Genomic DNA, 15,309 nt, shown 5'->3' with positions numbered 1-15,309 from the left:
ACACATCTGTTTGATCAAAACACCACTTCATTTTCTTGATCACACATTTGACTAACACTCAACAGGTTATGCTTTAAACCATCTACATACATAACATTTCCATATTCAACCTTTTCTTTTAAGAAAACAGAACCTTTACCTTTCATGACAGCAGGAGTGTCATTTCCATATGAGACGTTCTTTTCCTTTTCTAAGGAATTATATGAGTGAAGTTTTTCTTTGTCACCTGTCATGTGTTTGGAGCATCCACTGTCGATGTACCACTGATTTTCTTGTCCTTCTACATATAAGGCTATACCACATCTTTTTGTTTGAGATTCTTTCCTTCTCCATATCTTGGGATTTAATGGCATTTTCTCCTTTTGAGATGTTTTCTGAAATTTGCTCCTGCATTCAGATTCTTCATGACCATAGTCATTACAGATTAAGCATTCTATTTCATTTTCAAGAGGAGAAAAGCTATTATAGGAACTTCTCTTGATCCCTATTGCATTCCTTTGATTTTGTGCTTCTCTAGTCATGATGGTTTTGTAAGAAACACATTGAGCAACTTTGTGCCCAAAATTATGAAAAACATTGCCCATTAAATAAGTTCCCTCGCCTATCGAATCTATTAACTTGGTAATTGTAGTTTCTATTGATATTCATATTTGGAGAAAATTGAGTATGATTTGCCTGAGGTTGGTTGTGGCTTCTATTCATCTTTGGAGTAAATTGAGTATGATTTACCTGGTGATCAGCTTTATTCCTTTGCTGACAATTGTCATACTATTCACAGGCTTTTGCTACATTGAGATAGACTTTGGTGGAGGTTGACGGCTTCTGTGATTGAGAAGCTTCTTCAGTATATCCAAGACCTATATTTATCAGAGGAGAATGTTGAACTTTGATGATTTCATTTAATGTTTCTGATCCTTTAGAAAATCTAATATTCAGATATTTCATTTTCTCCAGATCCTTTCTTAGACCCACAATTTCACATTCTAGTTTTTCATTGTGTTTTTCCTTTTCAGCAAGTTGGTATGTCAAGGTATCTATAATCATATTCTTTTCTTCTAAACAAATTTTGAGTTTAGATATTTCTTCATGAAGGTCTTCCTCTTCTAAAGCATCCCAAAGATTATCATCATCATAAGCCATGAGAAGTCTATAAACATGACTATTAGATAAACCATCACTATCCTCTTCTAAACTATCCCAAAAATCATTGCTATCATAAGCCATGAGAAGTCTGTAATCTTGTTCAATTTCATCTTCATCACTATTAGATAAACCATCACTATCTTCATGAGTATAGTAACTCCTTTTATTCATAACTTATTTTCTATACCCTTTTGCATATTCCTTTCTTTTTTCATACTTATCTTTAGGAGGACATCTGGCAGCATAATGATCGACTCTGCCACAAGCAAAGTATTTGAAGAGTAGCTTACCTCTAATCCTTCAAGAACCCGGTTGAAGCTTCTTGAAAAAATTTACCTCATCTTCTTCTTCTAACTAGAAGGTTCAACAATATTCATCATACAACTATAAAAGCATTTTCCCTATATCTTGCAGGCAATTGAGCTTTCCTACCTGATTTCCTACGTGGTGGGGTAGCCTCAAACCTTGTCTGATCATCATTCTCTTTTTCTTCCCACTGCTTTTGTTGCTACTGTTGTTGTTGTATCTGCTGTTGTTGCTGTTTTTGTTGTATCTGTTGTTGTTGTTGTTGTTGCTGTTCATCTTCTTCCTTTGTCTGTTGCTAATCCTGATTATTTCTTGTTTCTTCACTTTCTTCTTCCACCAAGTACGAAATATCCCATTCCTCATTATGTTCATCATATTCTTCATGATCCTGTTCATGGAATATGACATCTCTACTAACAAAAGTTTTGTGAGTAGAGGTGTTAGGCCCCTATACTACTAGTGTAACCCCTTATTGTTATTAGTATAACCCACTTATTATATTGATGTACCCATGTAGTGCCCATATTGTTACTATTATGCCACATAGAAGCCCACCATTGTTACTGTTGTGCCCTACAATATTATTGTTATGTAGGCTTTGATTGTATTGGGACCACTTAGACTCCTATATATAGAAAGGAGGTATTTTCATTTGTATCATCCAAGAATTGTTCATTTATGTAATGTAAAGGAGGTTGCCCCCTCGAAGAGGCTGAATTCTAAGGCGTGGATTTATCTTTTCTATCTTTTCTTGAGCTGGTTTCATAACATTTGGTATCAGAGCTTTGGATTCTAGGGTTTCGCTGCTCCAAACATGTCATCGTGGAATTTTTGCTATAACCTTTTTTCTGTGACGTTTCAGAAGTCGCAAAAAAAAACCCATTTGAGAAGAATTTGCGCTGAACCTTGGGTCCGAATTTCAGAGCTTGTCTCGCGATATGTTCGGAGATATGATCTGAGGAAGTTGGTCTTTTTACAGACTCTTGAATTACATTCAAAACAGGTGACCTGGGGAAAATTGTCATAACTTTTTTTCTGAGCATCGGATTGAAATTTCGTAAGAAGGTACAGAAAGAGGACGGACTGTAGCTTCTGTTTATATATTTTTTAGAGTCAAAGGTTAAAACAGTGACACGTGGCACTTCATACAAGTTCGCTCTACTGAACTAGTCTATAATCAGGTCACTGTGGGAGATTGTGCATAACTTTTTCTTGGAGAATTCAATTTGGATCAGACTTGTGGCATTCGAAAGAGGACACAGAGGGCTACTACAAATCACAAGTTTAGAACTTAAAGATCTGAAAGTACAGAGTTACAGTCGTTTCAAGGTAGAGCTACTAAAATCAAGAAAAAGCAAGATGAGAAAGTTTGATGGCAAGGATCCGGTAAATTGGATACTTCAGATGGAGCAATATTTTGATATACATGGTGTACAACTGTTACAAAAGGTATGTATTGCATCTTCATATTTAGAACCAGATCAATTTTTATGGTACAAAGGGCTTTGTTCTCGTAAAAAACTTGTTACGTGGTCAATTTTCATGGAGGAAATGATAGCACATTATGAGGATATAAAGAGCAACACCTTCTTTAGAGCAACACCACAACAATTGGAAAGAGTAAAAGGGCTTTGTGACATAATGGAAAGCAAAATTATGGAAACCAGGAAGCATACCCCTCACAACTATAAAGATGGAAGTGTTGTTTCTCCCAGCCTTCCACAACCTACAAGGATTACACCACAACAATTGGAAGAAAAAAGAGAAAAAGGGCTTTGTTACAATTGTGATAGCAAATGCACTAAAGGTCATAGTTGTGCTGAGAAGAAATTATTTTACATAGAATATGAAGAGGAGGAAGAAAAGGATCAAGAAACATCAAAAGAAGAGGATATACATCAGGACACCACCCTAGAGAAAGAAGAAATGAATCAGACCATATCTTGTAAAGCATTGGCAAGAATTACCACTCCTCATACTATCAAGATAGAAGGACACATCAAGAAGAAAAATGTTCAAGAAGTGAAAGATCACATCGAGCATCAAGAAATGAATCCGACCATATCTTGTAAAGGACTAGAAGAAATTACCACTCCTCAAAAGATAGAAGGACATATCAAGAAGGAAAAGGTTCAAGTAGAGAAAGATCATATCGAGCATCAACAACAAGTTCTCCAACTTTTAAAGGATAACACCACTTCGGTGCAAAATCAAATGAAACAACAGGTAGATCAACATCGTAGTGAAAAATGTTTTGATGTGAGTGATTGGGTATTTTTACTGCTACATCTCAAGCAAGCTATTTATGAGAAGGAAATGTTGGCAATACTACATGCACTTAAAAAATGGCGACCTTACCGAATGGGAAGACGCTTCAAGGATGAGGATGTGGAAGCATTGTTTTGTGCTATTTATATTATCCAACCAAATTGGATAAACGAAGCAACGGATGAATGGAAGAAGAACGAAGAAGTATGGCCACTTATTCAAAAGTTGCAAAAGATCCCAATTCAAGCAATATTGCCAGAAATTGAAGAGGAAGGAAAAATCATATTGGAACCTGGAGCAGTCACAGAAACAAGAACCCGACAGCTACGAAATCGATCAATTTCAGAGTATCTCATCAAGTGGAAGAACTTACCCGTTGAATATTCCACATGGGAGGACAAGAATTTTATATAGAGACATCAAGAACTACTCAAGCGTTGAGGACAATGCTTTTTGAAGGAGAGGGGCATGTTAGGCCCCTATAATACTAGTGTAACCCCTTATTGTTATTAGTATAACCCACTTATTATATTGATGTACCCATGTAGTGCCCATATTGTTACTATTATGCCACATAGAAGCCCACGATTGTTACTGTTGTGCCCTACAATATTATTGTTATGTAGGCTTTGATTGTATTGGGACCACTTAGACTCCTATATATAGAAAGGAGGTATTTTCATTTGTATCATCCAAGAATTGTTCATTTATGTAATGTAAAGGAGGTTGCCCCCTCGAAGAGGCTGAATTCTAAGGCGTGGATTTATCTTTTCTATCTTTTCTTGAGCTGGTTTCATAACAAGAGGGATTAAATAATCTATAAGCTTTATATTGTGAACAATACCCTATAAAAGTACATCTAATGGCTTTTGAATATAGTTCTCTTCTGTCTTCTTTTGGAATATGGGCAAACGCTTTAGACCCAAATACTCTTAAATGTTTTACTGCAAGCTTAAATCCATATAGTGCTTCATAAGGTGTTTTAAAATCAATACCCTTTGTAGGACTCCTATTTTTTAAGTAAACTGCAGTATTAAATGCTTCAGCCCAAAAACCATTCAACAAATTCTTACCTTTTATCATGCTTCTACCACATTCCACCAGTGTTTTGTTCTTTCTTTCAATTACTCCATTCTGTTGAGTATGGGGTACTGTAAATTGCTGTAATATTCCATGATCCTTACAATAGTTGATAAGCTCATCCTTCCTGTATTCTCCACCTTGATCAGAGCGGAGAATTTTTATCTGCTTCCCTGTTTGCCTTTCAATCATATTCCTGAATTGCCTAAAGTATTCAAATGTGTGACTCTTCTTACTCAATAAATATATCCAAGAAAACTTTGTGCAGTCATTAGTAAAAAGTATAGTGCACCTCCTAATGACTTTGTTTTCATCGGTCCACAAAGATCTGTGTGCACTAATTCAAGTATATCTCTCTGTTTCTTCTCTATTCGAACAAGGAATTCTTCTATATGCATCTTTCCTAATGTACAAACATCACAATCATTATGCACATGTCTTAACATAGGAAGATCTCTTATGATTTCCTTTTTTTGAAGTAACAACAAATGTTGTAGTTGATATGACCAAATTTTTGATGCCATAGCTCTTCTGTAGTCAAACCCGTTGTTGTTAAAGCTCGAACTGGTTTTGGTCTTACATCCAATTTGTATAGACCTCCTATTTGAATTCCTGTAGAAATTGTCTTCATGCCATCTAGCAAATCTTTAATATAGCAGTTAGATTTAAAAAATTCAACTTTAATATCTTAATCTGTAATCATGGATATAGAAATCAAGTTCTTTCTTATATCGGGCACATACATAACATTATAAATTTGTCTTATTACCATCAGGTAAAATGACAGAAATTTTCCCACATCCTTTGATCTGATGACTTCTATCATCACCTAGATATATTTGTGCTCCGTCGTTTATTTCTTTAAACTCTTCAAACCATTGCTTGTTCCCTTTCATATGTGTTGATGCTCCTGAATATACATACCAAATTTCTACATCAACATTCTCATCACGATCTGCCATGAACAATCTGAAATTTTGCTCATGATTATCATCTGTGAGATGACCTTCATGTCTTTTCTACTTCTGTTTTTCTTCATGATATTTCTTCTTCTGGTACTCTCTAGCTATATGGCCTAGTTTTATGTATTAAAAACACTTAATTACAGAGTTGTTTCTATTCAGATTCATACCTTCGGTCAGATTTGGTATTTTCTGTGAGCTTCCTCCATTTTGTTGTTGCGGATTTCCTTTTCCTATGTAGGAGTTCTTTTTCACCATCAATGTAAGATCGGTACTCTGGGGCTTCAGAGTCAATCTTCTTTCTTCTCCTTGCATCAGTATTCCTATCAGTTCTTCAAACTTCGGGATTTTCTCTCTCGCATTTATCCCAGTGATGAACATTTGGTAGTCATCGGTCACACCATTCATGGTAATTGTAAGAAGATCTGTATTATCAATTGTATGACCATTGTCTACCAAATTTTTCTTTAGATCTTTGATCCTTGCTATGAAGACAACAACTATTTCATTCTCCTCCATCTTCAAGGATAAGATCTTTCTCTTCAGAAACAGAGGACGATTTGTATTCCTAATCTCATACAGATCCTTCAAAATTCCCCAAATTTCACTTTCTAATTTACATTCTCTGATATGTGGTATGATGCAATCTTTTACTGACATCTTCAGCAGCGTCCTTGCTTTACCCTCACGCTTCTCCCAATCTAAGACTATTTCGGATCTAACTGCTGGCTTCTGTTCATACCCATATGCAATTGTCCGAGCACTCTGCACTTCTAACAGAGTCTGCATCTTGAATTTCCAATTTGCATAATTGGAGCCATCGAGCTTATTATGCTCATTCAAGCATGCTTCAAACATCTTATTATTCAACTTGGCGATTAAAGCAAATTTGACAGGTAAAAAAAAATGTTGGATTTACCCCATATCTATGTCAAAGAAAGAGATTGTTGATCTCCAATGTTGTTTTCAACGGCCTCCTTCTGGTCTTCTTCTTGTCAGACCTCGGTTTCCATGCAGCCTTCTCTTGGCAACCATCGCCAAAACACAGCCCCTCTTTTTGTTGTGATGTTGTTTCTTATTTCCCAACCTCACAGCTTTCTCACGGCTTCTCTCACCATCGTCTTCGCGTGTATCCACCACATAGTTGCGATGATCATCACAGATGTACATGTGATATCTGCGACGATACACAAAATAAAAATGCGTAGAAGTGTCACAGTGTAATCATCGTGGTTTTACCTCAAAGACTTGCGACGATTTCGCGTTAGGCATAACTGGCAAGTTCCTCACTCGGCAAACAGGTTTTCTCAACCTTATCGCTCCGATACCATGATAAAATTGCAATGTTGTATATTAAATGAAATGAAACCCATTAGTCAGCGCTATGAAAGAGAGTCTGAACCAGAAGAGTCTGGCTCTGTAGAACGCTCTAAATTTCTCATGTACATTACACAATATATAGTAATCATAGATTTAGAGAAGTTAGAACCATAACCTAAAAAATAAAAACTAATTCCTATCCTGAGGTCTTGTGAACCAACTCACTATTCTAGGATATTCTCCATTATCTCTAACACTTGTCAGAAATAGGAATACGATGAAAGCTAAAACAATAACCCTGAAAAAAAAATAATAATAATAAAATAAAATAAAAATAAAAATAAAAATAAAAAAATATATATATATTTGAAAACAATTAAATAAATATGTATCTAAAACAACCCAAAAAGATGTTTTTGTTATGTATTTTTGACGATAAAGTAGCTTTCACACCAGAGAGGTTGATTGTTTCAATCAAAATACTCAATTCCTTTGAAACGAAAAAACAAAAATGGAAGAAATATTGAAAACACAATTATGTCAATAATTATGGAGCAAAATAACGACAATTTATTAATTGATTTTAAGCATAGCATGAACATTCTCGGTTGCAATGTTTTCAGCCAGCGAAGATAACCTAAAAGTAGCTGGCTCCTGCTAAACGTACATCCCCAACTAATCAATGTCGTTTGGCGTGGCTACCAGCCAGGGCAAGCAGTGTACAGTATTGTCCAATATATAGGGTTTTCATCAAGGGGATCATTACACCAACAACGAAATCCCTTTCTTTGCTTTATCTCGTGGTCGAGATCCTCAACACCTCCATAAAATTCAGCCTTCCATCGAATTATGTCTATGATGTAATGCATTTTGGCAACCATCGCGCCTGTGCTCTAGAATGTATCTCCTTGTAGACTCATGTCGGTAAAGCTTCTGCGTGCAAGATCGCCGGTGGTTTGATTTTCATTTTCGTCAATGTGTCATAAGCTAAAGGTCCCAAATTTTTCTTCAAGTTCCTACACTCTGTCCCTATACCCCTTCGGCGTGTTCTTTTCCCAGCAAATCATATCACTATTCACCTACAAAACAAAAGCTCAAAGTGATAAATTTTAAACATTACAAAAACCTAACAAACCCTTGTGTGCATATATATGGGAACTACGTTTTTTTTAGACTAACACAAAAACAAAATTCATGAATAGGCATCTAGTGTAGATTGTGAAAATATTTTAATATCTTATATGTCAACTTACTTTTTATTCTTCATAAATATGTTCAAAGTCTACCATCAATATAAGTTCAGTAAATCATCAATAAATATAATATAATTTTAGAGTTAGGTACTTCGAGTAAGAATTACTTGCTAAGAAACAATCGAACAATGTCTTTTCGCATTGATGTCATTGATGCGGTGCCATAAAGCATTTTGAAGGCTTGCAATAAGCGCTCTATAATCGGCGGCTTCGCTGGATATGGTGAAGCAGCCGAGGCAAGCACTAAAGTCCTATATAACATGGCCATCCTGACTGTCTTTGATAACGAAGCCAACTCCTGGAAGTCGTCGGTCGGTTTTGCACGACCCTGAGTAGAAGAGAAGGGAAGGCCCGCAACGATTCACGTTCTCATTCAACGGACCCCCTCTTTCGGTTGTCATCATCGTGTTAATAGCATAAATCGGAAATCATGGTGGGCACTATGTCAGTATATATGTATAGACGTTATATGTGGTAGACTAGGGAAATATTTCAGTTTTTCCTTATATAAAATTCTCAAAAAATTGTAAAGGGATTAATTTTTTAAAAATCTTTAACACATAAACGTGGTTAAAACTCTCAAAGAGGGAAATAGTCCACAACATGAGCCAACACGCTACTTCAGGAAATTTATTAATAAAAGAATGAAAATTTACATAAGCTTATCTCATAAAGGGTTAACCTACAAATGACCCTCCATGCTCTTTAAATAGAGATCATGGACCAATCGGGTGTTAAGCCATGGGTCAAGTGTCGGTAATACCGAGGAGAGAATGAATCGTCAGATCACTTCATGTCTAAAACATATCGTGATCATCGGATTGTAAGTTACAAAAGTACATAGTAAAGAAACACACTTTACCTAAATCTACACTAGACCAAGTTATACTTAACTATTTCATATGTGTCAAAATATTCTAACATCCCCCCTTAAGAACAACTTGGGATAGGATTTAAGGATGTACAAATATGACACAATAGGAGAAGGAAGGAGGCACTAGAGCCTATCCCACTTTAGTGACAACTTCCTGAACTCCAACCATAAATCCAAGTTTAGTAAACTTCACCTCTATGAGAGCCTTTGTAAATATCTCTGCAACTTTATCATCTGTTGAACAATATTGCACTTCAATAACATGGTCATGAATGAGATTTCATATGAAGTGCATGTGCAGTTCAATGTGTTTGTTGCGCTGATGTTGCACTAGATCATTGCATAGTTGAATGTTACTTTTATTATCAGACCAAAGTGTAGTGGGATGTTGTTGCTGAAAGCCAAACTGTGACAGGATCTGACGAAGCCACAAGGCCTCCTTACTAGCTTCTACAACACCATGATACTCTACTTCTTCTGAAGAAAGAGAAATGACACCTTGTTTCTTGCAAGCCCATGTAATAGGTCCTAAACCAAGAGTGAACACGTAACCTGCAGTATACTTTCGATCATCAGGCTCACCAGCCCAATCAGAATCAGTGAATCCAACCAATAGAGTAGATGCTTCTGCACTATAATGAATCCCAAACTGAACTGTACCTCGAGCATAACGAAGTATTATTTTAGCTGCTTTCCAATGACTTTCATGTGTGTTTTGCATAAGCCAAGCAATAAGGGCAACAACAAATGAATGTCAGGACGAGCATGGGTTAGATACAAAAGTTTTCCTACAAGTTGACGGTATAAGGTAGCATCAACTTCAGGGGAAGTACAAGTGACTGAATGTTTGGCCCCAGACTGTAAGGGATAAGGGGCTACCTTACAGTCTTCCATGTGAAAATGGCGTAGAATATCACATACATACTTGGACTGGGAAAGGGAAATACCATCCTTGGATTGCAAGACTTGAAGACCAAGAAAATAATGCAAGGGTCCTAAGTTTGTCATTTCAAACTTCTTTTAAAGGCTGGACTTCACATGGTTTATAAGGTTGGGATCACTACCAGTAAGGATAAGATCATCAACATAAAGAACAAGAATGATAAGAGACTTTCCCACTTTCTTGGTGTAGACAGTATTGTCAGAATGACACCTAGAAAAGGCAGTTTCTAAAAGAAAGCTATCCATTTTGGCATACCAAGCTCGGGGGGCTTGCCTGAGACCATAAAGGGATTTCTTAAACCAACATACAAGGCTGGAGTCTATTTGTATAAAGCCAGTATGTTTTTTCATATAGATTTCTTCATGCAAGTCTCCATGCAAGAAGGTGAATTTAACATCCATATGATGGACTTCCCATTTGAAAGAGGCAACAATGGAAAGAACAAGGTGGATAGAGTTTATTTTGGAAATAGGGGAGAAGATTTCAGTATAGTCAATGCCTTCAACTTATGAAAAAACCTTAGAAACAAGGCGAGCTTTATGTTTATTAACTTTTCCATATGAGCCATACTTGGTTATGTAAACCCATTTGCATCTAACAAGTTTTTGTCCCTTTGGAAGAGGAACAAGATCCCATGTATCATTTGCCAATAATGAACGATATTCTTCACTCATAGCTGCATCCCAATCTGGATGGCCTAAAGCTTCAACAAAGGTGTCCGGATCATAATTCGCTGAAGCTTGAGCTAGTAAAGAAGAGGCTCTATATAACTGAGAATGTGTACGTTGCTAATATGTAGGATCACCGGCAAGACCACCTACTGCATCCCGAGTAGCACAGACCCATTTTAGAAGCTGAGGAGCTGAAGGAGGATCCTGAGAAGGTGGGGGAGGATTTTCATCCTCGTTGTCATCATCTGAAGAAGAAATATTTTCAGAAGTAGAATGGATAGAGAGAGGTGGCACATCCGCCGAACTAGGCTCGTAGGCCGATATATTTTTAGCAAACTTTACATCTCTTCTAATGATAACATTTTTGGACTTAAGTGGAATAAGTATATATCCTTTAACGTCTTCAGAATATCCAACAAAAATACATTTTTCACTCTTAGGTTCTAAATCTTTATGTTTCTCATCCGGAATATGGGCCCATGCTTCACTTCCAAAAACAAGAAAGTGACTTACATCTGGTTTAATTGAGCTCCATGCTTCTTCTAGAGTGATAATCTTTAAAACCTTAGTAGGAGTTTGATTTACTATGTAATTTGCACAGTTAATTGCTTTTTCCCAAAAACTACAACTAAGTCCATTAGATTGAAGCATACAATTAGCCATTTCCTTTAAGGTCTGATTCTTCCTTTCAGCTACACCATTTTGTTGTGGAGTATATGGAACACTATGTTGCATTCGAATTCCATTCTCAGTGCAAAAGTTGATGAATTTGTTGTTAACATATTCTCTGCCATTATCAGATCTTAGCTTAAGAATTTGATACCCATATTGTTTTTCAACAAAGGCCTAAAATGCCAAGAACATGTTAAATACTTCACTCTTGAGTTTTAAGAAGTATACCTAAGTGTGTATGGAGAAATCATCAATGAAAGTTAAGAAATACTTGTAGCCAGAGAATGAAACAACTAGAAGTGGACCACATAAATTACTATGCACAAGCTATAAAGGGGCTGAGGTGTGCCAAGAGGCACATTTTTCAAAACTACCAGATGATGTTTTTTGAGTACACATCTAGAACAAAGAACATCTCTGTAAGATACCATTGGAAGACCTGTCACCATATTTTCTTTACATAGATTCTGAAGGGAGCGATAGTTTAAGTGACAAAATCGCTCATGCCAAAGTTTTCTCACTTCATCATTATAAGCAACAAATACCGAGGGAAGATTTGATGACCCGAAGTTGTTAAACATATATAACCTTGCAGAATCATCAACAATTCGAGTGGCTAAAATCTATCTAGGATCTCTTAGGTCCTTAATTACAACATCATGAGGTGAAAATTCAACGATTTTACCTTCACCTGAATGAGTTATTTGATATACAGATAGAAGGTTGCAGGATAAGGTTGGGACACATAATACATCAGTAAATTGACCATTGTCTATATGAATAGTTCCAGTCCCTACAACACTAAGATATCTATCATCACCAACATATATATTTTTGGTGTTACAATCATTTAAAGAAGAAAACATGGATTTGTTTTTGGCCATGTGATAATAAGCTCTAGAATCAATGAGCCACTCATCAGAATGAGAAGAAGAAGATAAATTTAGTGCATAGCCAGACTGAGATGCTTGACAACAACATGCAGAAAGTGTTATTCTTGAATATGAAGTTGAAGTTGAAGAGTTCTCCAAATGGATGTTATGCTTCTTCATTGTTGCTTCCAAACCTTCTATCTTCTTAAAGCATTTGGATTCTAAGTGGCCATCTCGATTACAAAAGTGGCAATGTCTATCAGTCTTCTTCCCTTTGTTTTTATTTGCCTTATCATTTTGGTGAAATGAGTTTTCATTTTGAGACTGAAATTGCTTAGGACCCTTGTTTGGTTTAGGACCATTCTTTTTAAGATACAAATTCTTAGGATTCTTTGAAATTGGTTGTTGTTGAGTGGTTAAGGCTTTCTTAGAAGCGTTTCCAAGATTAAGAATACCAATATGTAAGAGTTTTTCTTGTTCTCTTATTAAAGAATCACAAAAGGCATCAAAGGAAGGGGACTTGTAGTCTTTTCCTTGAGAAATGAAGGCTTCTCTTGTAGAATGGAAAGTGGAAACAAACACAGAGTAGGCTGGTCCTAAATTAGTAAGAATGGAATAGATAAAGCTACCATCTTCTTTCTTAACCTTAACACCTTCCAAGAGAATTCTAAGGGTCTTGAACTTGAGCAAAAAATCTTCAATGGAAGAAAGATTACTGGGGTCCAATGTACGCAACTCATTTTCAAGTTGATGGGCTCTAATTTCATTTTTAATTCCAAAAACTTCAGTGAGTTGTTTCATTTCTTCATTAGAAGTATCAAGTTATACAATATGGAATCTAAGGTCTAGAGAAATAGACATCCCTATCAACCCACATGCTTTATCTTGCCTATTTTTCCATTTGGCTATGTTAACTTCATCTTCAGGTTTGGTTTCTAAGCTTGAGGCTATTCTGTAAAGACCTTTACTTCTAAGTAAATCCACAATGTAGGACCACCATTGGAAGTAGTTGGTGTTGTCAAGAATAAATTGGCATTCAATGATCTGGAATTGATCCAAGACAATTAATTAAGGTATTACAAACTCAAGTGCATGGATGTGCCTATGTTATTTTATGCAATGGATAGATAAGATTGCGAAATACGCAGGCACTGAAGCAGTTAGAGAAAACATAACAGGCAAACATGTAAACACAACAAGTTTAATAAGGAGTTCACCCAATACTCCTAGGCTACATCTCTCGGTCCAGCCTTTAGTGGTGGCCTCTCTATTATGTTTTCAAAGCAGAGTTTTTACAACAGTGAGCTCAATTTGAGTCTCACTCAACGGATATAAATCAACAAGATTGTACTTGGATTCCACAAGTCTCTAGAGTACACAGACTCTCCTTACTGAATCTCGACCTCTATTAGTCACACTAGTATGAGTCCAAGCTGAGACTCAATACATGATAGACATATATAGAGGAGATTGCTTGAACCTCTCAAGCCCCTTTTGGAGTACACAGACTATCTGACTCTATTTGGCTCTGTCTTGATACTGCCTTTGCTTCTACAGGTCAGCTTGACTTCCTCTCTCCGTTCTCTACTCTTATCTTTCTTAACTCGCGTACTTCTTTCTCTATTAGTTTGTGGCTTTAAAGCCAATAGGCTTTCTGACTGTTTGTTTCCGCTTCCTGGCTTTCCGATCTCCCTGCCTCTGTCCATTTGTATTCCTCTATTCTGCATCATCATCACTGTATAACGCCTCACAGGGAGGTGGCCACCTATTTCATAACGAACTGAGTGTCAGTTCTCTTGGAAATCTTTGAAACGACCATTTTTACTGTTTGCTCCAAGATTGCCCATGAGACATGAATCTTCTGCCAACTCATTGTCCATGTTGGAATTCAAATCCCATGTGATCTTGCTCTATAACCTTGTCAAATCCAGTCATTTATCAGGACGCGTCTCCGCCATTGATCTGGGGCCCCCAAATCCTATAGTTGTCATGCATATCAGGTAGTTAAGTAGCTCAATGGCTACCCGTCTGATGTGTGCGGTTTTCTCTGTCTTCCGCTAGACACGTGTCACTCATTGTGTGGCATCGGGTGGGACTTGGTTGAAACCGCTTACTACCTTGAAGCCCATCCGATATACTGTTGGTTTTGTGGAATCCCGCTCCGACGGAACCGAAACGGTACTTTTCTACATTTCATATTCATTTTGGGTCTGGGCACTTGGGGATTCTCTTCACTGAGAGGTTCGCCTTGCGATATGAAATTAGTGACTAGTGACTTGTCGCTAATCACGTATTGGAAACTGCCTCCGTTTTCTTAAATTTTCCCCCGTCCTTGCCGGTTGGCACCAATGCACGTTACCATGGTCCACCGCTCTACACGCTAGAATGTCGGCCCTCGTTGATCTGCACTGACCATCATTGCAACTGTTTGAGGATTCCTTCCAATAGGTTTTATCTTTTTAAGACTTGAAACTTTGGCATCAATTTTAAAGAGTTCATGAAAAAATAGAGAGTGTTTTGGGATCCAATTCGGATCACGACCTTCCTTCTGAAAAATATTTTGGACCACTAGAAGTTGGTTTTGAAGCATCAATCAAGTGAGGGTATAGATTCCTTGCTTGCCCAATTTCTATCCATTTTTCATTTCTTGGTTTTGAACATTTGAACCCAATCCTAAGGTACTCAACATCCCCTCTGCGCGTAGTTCTCACCTTCCTGTGCAAAACTGTATCTCCCTGCAACTCAGTGAGGTATTCAACAACAGATCATCAATAGAAGGAAATTGACTCTGCTCTTCAGGATCTTCAATTAATGAAGGTTCACATAGTCTCAAGATGTCTGCATTATTAAATGAGTAGATGTGCATGTATGCTGGTAAATCAAGATGAAAATCATTCTCACCAATTTTCTCAAGTATCTTGAAAGGTCCATACCTTATTGGCTTT

This window comes from Pinus tabuliformis, chromosome 7 (genome assembly GCF_031772625.1).
Source record: "Pinus tabuliformis cultivar Carrire ecotype Pingquan chromosome 7, CPIR1, whole genome shotgun sequence".
NCBI lineage: Eukaryota > Viridiplantae > Streptophyta > Pinopsida > Pinales > Pinaceae > Pinus > Pinus tabuliformis.
This window is presented reverse-complemented; position numbering follows the sequence as displayed.